The 9532-nt window shown below is 27.5% G+C and overlaps 1 long non-coding RNA gene across 1 annotated transcript; it reads left to right on the top strand.

Moving 5' to 3' along the window:
- The first annotated feature begins 5381 nt into the window (after window positions 1–5381).
- On the top strand, window positions 5382–6089 carry LOC122518928. Its single transcript, XR_006304187.1, has 3 exons — window positions 5382–5561; window positions 5798–5984; window positions 6060–6089. It is a non-coding gene; the product is annotated as an uncharacterized LOC122518928 (long non-coding RNA).
- The last annotated feature ends 3443 nt before the right edge of the window (window positions 6090–9532 follow it).

The following is a 9532-nucleotide window of genomic DNA, read 5'->3' on the forward strand; positions in this document are numbered from 1 at the left end:
GGAAACGAGAGAGAGAGAGAGGGAGAGAGAATTGTTAACTAATTCTGCCACGGTAATAACTTGAGGTCACACAAAGCCTGATTCACAGTATTTCAATAAGCGAGATGCCATTTCTGTATACCTAATTAGTTTAAACCAGCACCATCACTACCATTCCCATAAAGCAAACTTGATTTTACTATAAAAGATATGCTCACCGATAATGTTCAACAATCACGACGATTTTATTAATACAACTACGTATTATTATAATTTACCAAATTTATTTATTCACCCGTGTGATTAAATATTCAACTTTGTAATCCCTCATATTATTCATTCTTAACTTTTGTAATATCAAATAAAAAATAGAAAATAATCTCTCGTGATTTTATGCAAAACTTGAATTACATCGTGTCGACATTCTTTTTTTTTATTATTATTACTTTAACTAAAAATTATGTTTCATATCCATCTCTCATCTCTCACCCCTTTACACGCACACATTATATTTCTTGAGATTAGTACTATTTATTAAATTTAAATGTATATATATTAATTAATATCGGTAATTATTTTGAAAGGATATTTCTGGTAAAGTTTATTGAATTTTCGATTAAGATGATTAAAAAAAAAAAAAATAAAAAAAATCAATTTGAGAATATACTCGAATACAGTTTATAATCCGTTGGATGAACGCACTTCCCTCGACGGGAAGCAATCGTTTTCCAATCGACGATCGTACTCATTGATGATCTAATTAAACCTTGCTACGAAATTCCAGGCATTCCTCGTATAATCGACTTAATCATTTACGTACCACGTTGTACGGTACTTAACTATGAAATGAATCTCTTAAAAGTTTCGAGTATCTATGTACATGTATTTACGTCTATTTATGTGTTTATGCGTATATGTGCATATATATAAAGTGTGTGTGTATGTGTGTGCAGATGTATTTGTACCTTACATATACAAATACATAGGTTGAGAGTGTATCACAACCGTTGGTCTTCCCTTGTTTATGCGTGTCATGAATATGCATTTATTTTAGAGGATGGTCAAAGCAATGAACCTCTAAGATAACCCGTTCCTACATACGAAAATATTTATACCGCGGAAAACGTGAACTAATTATATTACTCCCGACCGGATGAAGATTGATGGCTCTTTTATCCAACGAAATTTTATACCTACTTAAAATATATGAAAAATAATACAAGATTTTCTATTACTGTCTTTACAATAATCCATTATTAACCATCATTCGAAATTTATAACAATAACAAAAAATGTGCATAACTGTTATACGAAGGAATAAATAGATCTTATATTACACTTCAAATTTACATACAATTAATTGAAAACATTTGAATCTATTATTAATTATATTTTAATAAAATTACTGAAATACTTTTTTTTAAAAGGTAAATTGAAGGCGAAACTTTTAATAGTTGAAATATATGAAAGATAATAAAAGATAGGTGAATAATTATTTTTAACGATCACCATTTGATATTAGAAATCATGCAACAGATAAATTTGCAATATTGTTATCCGAAAATTTCATTTATTTCTATAATAGTGATAATTGCAATCGATGTATTAATTTCCTGCTTTAAAACGAATTACACTGGTCTGTAGTTTGATATACATCTTAAATAATTGTTAATTAATCGAAGGAAATGCCTATTGTTGTCTAAAAACTCGGAATATATGATATGTGTACAATCCCCTTCGAAATCTACCGTTGAACTGAGTAATTATCCTCTATGAAATTTCTTTTATTAAATTTTATTTATATGACTTTCCTTAAAAGGAAATTCTATTAATTACGAATATTATTTTCGGTATAAACATGCGCATCTTTTAGAAAGTCATTATAAACAACATTAAATAAAATAGAGGATAACGAGACAGTTTATTGTTTGATTTCGAAGAAGATGGTACTCCGATCATATACTCCGTGTTTTTAAACAACAATAGGCATTTCTTTCGATTAATTAACAATTATTTAAGATATATCGATAATATATATATCTAATATACTCTACTAATATTTTGAATTGTTTAAACAAAAGTACATTTTTTTTAGCGTTCCTGATCAGTGATGACTTCGAATTTCTAATTTTTGAATTTAATAAAATATTAGATCGAAATTATTTAACATATATATTAAAGTTTACTTAAACTTAAAGAAGCCCTAATATTCATATATTTGCTTCTCATTCACTTATATTACTTTTATTTAACTTAAAAATATACATTGGTAATATTTAAAAGAATTTAATAAAAAGTATTAATATTCTTATTTTATTTCCTATTTATTTTTATTATCATTTATATTATCTTTCTTATGTATTATTATACATCATTAAAAAATATTTGCATATTTATTCTCTAATGCAATCGTAGTGATTAGTAAAAATGTTCATTTATACCAGAGTACCGGAACGTTAGATAATTGCATGGATTGAAACAAAAAAAAGAGGAAGAAAGATAAAAAAAAAAATAGGAGAGGGAAGAGAGAGGAGGAATATTTTCCCCAAGAGATTTTCGTGAAAATCCACTTTTGTTCAAGCGGATATTCCAACCGATTCTGTTAATCGAGATCATTTAATTTCACGGTGCATGCAGTGACACGTTAGTTCATACTGTAACAGTAGTGAATAGAGAGAGAGAGGATAGACAGATGGACAGATAGATGGACAAATGAAACAGACAGAAATACAGACAGACGGACAAACGGACAGATCTATATGCAAGAGAGACTAATCTAACCGCGTTAGCACTATGAGGACTCAATTTAGATAAGTTCAATCTACTTCCGTCTTACAAATGTTCTATTTACATGTACATATATATATATACAGTTTTGAGTCAAACGTTTCTATCGATTATAAACGAGCTTGACTCGTTTAACATATTCGTTTTCAAATTTCGACAGTGAAGGTCAACTCGTTCCCATCGGTTCATTTAATTGAAGCCGTTCGAAGACTGACAAGCCTTAACGAAAATTGACAGATCAAGAATAGGATTGATCGTGAATTCTATAGACTATACTCTGTTCTCTGTTCTATCCTATGGTGTGTGTTAGTGGCAGGTATGGTGTCGATGAATTCCTTGCTTGATGGTAGAACACGTTAGAAACGACAGAATTGTTTATAATTTGAAAATTCTATTGATAGGTGTTGCAGTATTTTTATGTGATATATCATTTGTATATGTGTGCTGGTAATAATGACAGTCGATTGACTACAAATCAAGAAATTGATAAAATTGATTTTATGATATAAATAGATTAAATCATACATTTGATTTATTATACTTTTTAATTTAGTGTACTGTCATAATTACCAACAGATGTATGTATGAGTCTGTAATATTTGAACAATAGTAAAAAAAAAACAAAATTTGAATATGCTAAATGTAACTCATCTTAATAATCTTTTAAATGTCAGTAAAAGAATTAGAAGTACTCTGTATTTCATGTCGGATGTCAGGTGATTTATGAATTACAACGGTGCCAACGATGGTGCACACTGATATTAGTACTTGTCTTGCATAGAAGAACTTTAATAAATGACGATAATCCTTGTATTTATCATGATGCATACGCATTGCCTTTTTACAAGGAAAATAGAAAATATTACACAGAAAATAAAAAAGATAGCATATTATAGATATGCATTTTAACGCACCTCTGTGAACACTATAAATAATTTTGTTACCTTATATGATATTTTAAATATAATTCGCTCAACTCTGTTGCGTATATATTTGTATAAAACACAACTTTTTGTTCTTAATCAATTACATTAAAAATTTTATATCTTATTTTGTAATACCTTTTCTTCTATCTTGAGCCATTAATTCTCCTTCCAATTTCCTAAAAACGCAATGTAAATAAGAACATTGTAAAATATTTATACTAATAGTAATTACTTAAATATGAAAATATAACATACTTTTCTTCTTCCGCTTTTCCTGCATTTACAAGGACTTTCATTCGATGGAAATTTCAGTCTTGTTCCACTTCATAGTGCGTATTTCATAACTTCATAATTTCATAGATGGATTTACCTTCATTTATTTAGAAGTCTTCCCTACAAAAAATAAAGATTAATTGTAAGTATTTCTGTATTTATTAACATACAGCACACAGTATTCCAAAGCAATCATCTATCGAAATACTAACCATGTCCATCGTTGCTTAACTTTAGTGATCGAACAGGAACTAGTTGTTTCAACGAAGCGAGGCCATTGACCTAGAAGTATTTATGCATTTTATGATATATTTAAAATATTGTTATAATCTTGCAAATGTTAGAATTATAAATGCATATATAATAAGTATTACTATTATTTGTTATCAGCGTCATGTCGTCTACTTCTTCGGCAAGTATGTACGCTTATGAATTTTAACTTTCGAAGAAGATCTCTTCCTTCAGTTGATTTTCTTTCGATGCTACGGTCACGTTCACAATCTGTAAAAAGAAACAAACAAGTATAAGATCATTATGAATATTAATAAAAAAAAGTATACGAATAAACAAATATAATAAAAATAATTAATAAGAACCTATCAAACACACACACACACACACACTATTATAATAAATGTAAAGTGAGAACCTTAATAGTATATGAAACACATGTCTAACGAAACTAATCATTATATTTACTAAAAATATCATTATACATTGCACTATTTGTTTAAACTAATAAAATTCAAATAATAAATCGCCCTTATAAGTAGTAAAAAAGGATAAAACAGGGACATCAAAAAATTGAACTATTTAGGTTAGATGTAGGTTAGATTAGATGTATGATTTTAGATTTTTTTATCACCTCGATTAATTTTAGATTTGTTAGAAATCTTAATTGTAATTTTTATTACTACAAACATGCATATATATCTAAAATTAATTTAAATAAACATACCTTAGCAATTAAATAAATAATTAATGGAAGAACTTGAAATCCAACGGAACATTTTTCACTCCTTAATAGCTACGATGACGAGTAGATGGCGATACACGTCTGAGGTATGTGGCGGCCTGCTGTCGATAAGCAGATTTCTATCTTATTTTATGCGACGACTAGCGCTGCCATCCTCACCGCTGATTCTTTGTCCAAGCTACTTTAGCGCTAGCACTCTATCACGGCTAACAACGTTTCTATGGGAACGTTAATGTTTCCATAGTTACAAAGACTTTCTTCTTCCGTTATGATAAATAAAGAAATGAATTAAGAAGTTACACGTGCTCGATCAACAACGCATTTTTGTTATCCGTTCTTGTTTTGTAATAGTTTATGAATAAATAAATGTTACATAAAAAATAGTAGTGGCGATCAGTGTTTGAACCAATAGAATTCAAGTTCCCGGTTCCTTCCGCTACACGTAGCGTCAACTAGTGGTCAAATTGCAAAGTTTAGTAGGCGGTTTTCTATCTTAAAAGTTTTGTTAAAGTGATTAAAGTAATGTTTAATTCTATTAAAATAATGGAAAAAAGAAAAATATATTATAAATATAACATTTTTAAAACCAGTAATCATAAAAAGAGAAGCTGAAGAGAAAGGTAATTTATATTATTTAGTATAATTTGCATATTTAGATTAATCTTGTTCAAATAGAGGTTTAATGTCAGTTTCCAATAATGAATTACAAATCAAACAATGATAAAATTCTGCTCAGAAGCATTCGTGTAAGTGTATGTACAGTATTTTAAACTAATTAAGCCTGTTAGAGTATTTTTTAATTAATATGCATGCATAACCTGGTTAGATATTTCAACTTAGTTGGTTTCCGTTACAGGAAAATTCTACAAGAAAGAAGATGTATACAACCAATGATAATCTGCTCTACAAAATTAAAGAAAACTCTCCAAGAAGAATGAATCTCTACATGAATCTACAAACATGATCGAACATCTTCTACGGTAACGCTTCGAAGAAAAATCTCCTGCTGGTACGAAGAAGAAGATGGAATGGATACTGATAAGGTCGAAATTTTTATATTTGTCATCATATTAATCTTATTATTAGCATTAAAATAATCAATTATTTATATGCCACAGGATTCCAAGGTTCTCTAATGATCAGCGAATGAAAAAAGAAGACGAGATGACTTTCTCCGTAAGCCGCTGAGGAGAGGAGAATCCCTAATGGCAGGAAACAAAACTTTACAATTGGTATGTTAGGAATTTTTCTAATATTCTTTCAGAGATAATGGTGGCTCGATATGCAAATAATATTTGCCATACTTACAAAGTCTTACTCTCATAAATGCTGAAAGGAGTATCAAAACAAGTATGGAAATATTTTCAAAAATTTTACAAAGTGCGATAGCACTTAGTTCTTATTAAAATAAAATTTTAATATTTAAGAATTGAATCTCATTGTTAGAATAGAATTTTAATATTAAGAAATAGTATTAGATATAAATAAATCATAAATTAAATTTTAGAAAGCGCATTACTATAATTTAAAAAATATTCTTAAAGAGCTTAATGAGGATATTATCCATAATTAATTATAAGATATAATAATAAAAAATCTAGTTAACTAAAATAATCGTATGAACAAATAAGTATAAGTAAAAACATCATAGTATTATTTTTTAATTAGATAATAGTTTAGTATTAGTTTAATATTAGTTTAGTATTTAATGTATCACAGCTTCTCAAATCCCGTTTATCCTAACAAATATTTTTACGAGCGTAAATGTAGATTCTACACTATTTTCTCTTTTACTATAATAAACTCACAGACATATCACACGCGTAGTTTTGTTAAATTGGTTTTAAATTAATTTTCGGTTTTCGCACGTCTAAAAAATGTTTAATTCTGCTGCAATTTCTGTGACTTTTAAACTTAGTTACTCGCGATTCACACACTTTAAGAAGCCAGGACACACACACATTTATGATATTTAAATAATATATTTATAGTAATAGTATGTTTTATTATTAGCGAATTTATTTTATACGTGTCAATCTACCTAGATTTTAATTTATATTAAAACATATATTTAAATTTAAGTTAGAGAATAGGTGTATATAAAATGAATTATATACAAGATAGAATTAGGAATTTATAATAACACAACATACATTAATAAAAACAAAGATTGTTAAATAATATAAAAATGAAAATATTTCCTGCATGCATTATTTCAGGTTTAGATAAATTTAATCGTCATATATATATATATATATATATATATATATAGAGTTATAGATTTACAAAAATGCATGAACATCAAATTAATATAAAAAAAGAAACAGGAATATATTTTACTTTTAATCCATAGAATTAATTAAATCATTAAACGATAACATTTGTACTAACATTTTATTTGAAATGAATTATTCCGTTTCGTTCTTACGATTATTGTTTTAGACGATAAAAAGTATTTATTTTTTTATCCTAAAAAAATAGAAAGAGAGTCAAGCTGTAGGAAGGATAGCTGTTTACATTACCGAGTCGTACGCTTGAATGATACAGTAGCACGTTGACCTCAGCTCAAGGTTAAGTTTACGATCATCTCGTGTTTTATTAATGCTGTTGCTTGTCCTACTATCCATTCTCAATCTAATACGGAAAATAAAAAATAAAAATAGAATTTTATTTTTAACTAATAACACAATTAGCATTTTAAATATATATATATATATATATATAGAAAATATTTAAATCAAATAATTAAATGTTAATATCGCGATAGATAAATAACTAGAGTGCCTATTTTATTTTTCACGTTTCTTTTTTTCTTTTTTTTCTTTTTTTTCTTTTTAGCGAATTTGATATCGTTTAAACAGCGATGATATTCGTAATATTAAATGAGAATTCATTTAGCAAGTTAATTTTATGAACAAAACCCTTTTATTGAATTCGAGTATATAAAATTGCAAATATAATTTTAGTTTATCTTGATTAAAACATTAATTAATATAATATATTATCAAAACGTGCACACCCCCACACACATACACGAGAATTTCCAATGTTAAATACTATCAAACGTGTAATCAGTTTAAATCAAATATTTTATTTTCCGTATTGATTATCGATTGTGAGATGATAATTCGATAGTAATTTAATCGAGTACAAACACGTGTCAATGAAATACATAAATTAGGTTTTTGTTTTCATTATTAACAAGATTTTTAATTGAGTGAACCTCAAAATTCTTTTGTAAATAATTTTTAATCGTACGATTTATCGATTTTCCCATGTAAATACAAAATCATATGAAAATAATATAAATAATATGTTTTGATTATATGCACGAAGCAATTACGGATTATTAAAATGTTTGAATATCGTATTAACAAGAAAAGAATTTTAAACGCTCGTTCACGTGTATAAAACGAAACCATCAAAATATTTTCAGAAAAAAAATGTTCGTTTTATTGAAATTTTTCGAACCTTTTATTAATTTTAAGAATGATGTAAAAATAATTGAACGATAAAAAAGGATTTCATCGATTTCCGTTAACAACGAATTCGTCTTTGAAAAGAAATTTGTTGTTCTTTTTTTTTCCCGAATATAAAAATACGGTTAAAAGGAAGAAGAAGCAGAAGAAGAAGAAGAAACAAAAAAAAAGGATAAACGAGAAAGGGTAAAGTAGATAAAAGAACTCGAATCTGCGCAAAATCGGAATTTCGTCGAGGAAGGAAGGCCACCCCGCACGAGGAGACTTCTCGCTATTTAATAAAAATCAATTTTTTGCTTCTTTATAAATAGAATGGCAAAAGGATTCTTAATTTAGTATAATATATGAGAAAATCGTTTGGATATTGCTGCAAGATTGATCGTTGTTTTTTTTTTAAATCTGCATATTTATATATTTACCTACCCTTTTAAGCGACAAGAGCTTGAACTGTGAACCCTGCAACAACGGTCTATGTACGAAGTCTTTTTGCGATAAATAACAAAAAAATTTAAATAAAATGGAATATTAGGTTGTTCGTAGAGTAATTTTGTTTCTTTTTTTTCCTTTTTTTTTGTTTTCTGCACAGAAATTTCGTTAATCGCATTTATCGATATCAAATCTTATTACAAACTTAAAAATCATTTAAAATTCTATCAACTAGTTTACTTTTCTTTTCTTTTTTTCTTTTTGCATCATATCAGAAATGAGAAATCAGAGTCAATATCTTTTATTATAGTAAGGATTACAATGCAGTGCGAGATAGAACAAAATTATATGCAGTTTACGAAGAGGATTGAAATTAGTTTTCGAAATTTCGATTAGAAAGATACGGCACGTTTAGTTTCGTCCTGTTGAATGAGATTAGGGCAACATAAAGTACCGGTTGATACTGTTAATCGTTTCATAACAACGCGAGAAATAGTCCATTAATTAAATTTATCAAATTCGATCGTTCACGATTATTTCAAAACATCTTGAATTCGAAATATGTATAAATTATTTTTATTTTCCGTTGAAAATAACGAAATCTTTTTTCGAACTACCTAACAGCATTGTCTAAGACACATCGTTGGATATAAAATATTTATTATATTTAAAGCAATGAAGCATAA

The sequence above is a fragment of the Polistes fuscatus genome, unplaced genomic scaffold (genome assembly GCF_010416935.1).
Source record: "Polistes fuscatus isolate 324 unplaced genomic scaffold, CU_Pfus_HIC Scaffold27, whole genome shotgun sequence".
In the NCBI taxonomy this organism is placed as follows: domain Eukaryota; kingdom Metazoa; phylum Arthropoda; class Insecta; order Hymenoptera; family Vespidae; genus Polistes; species Polistes fuscatus.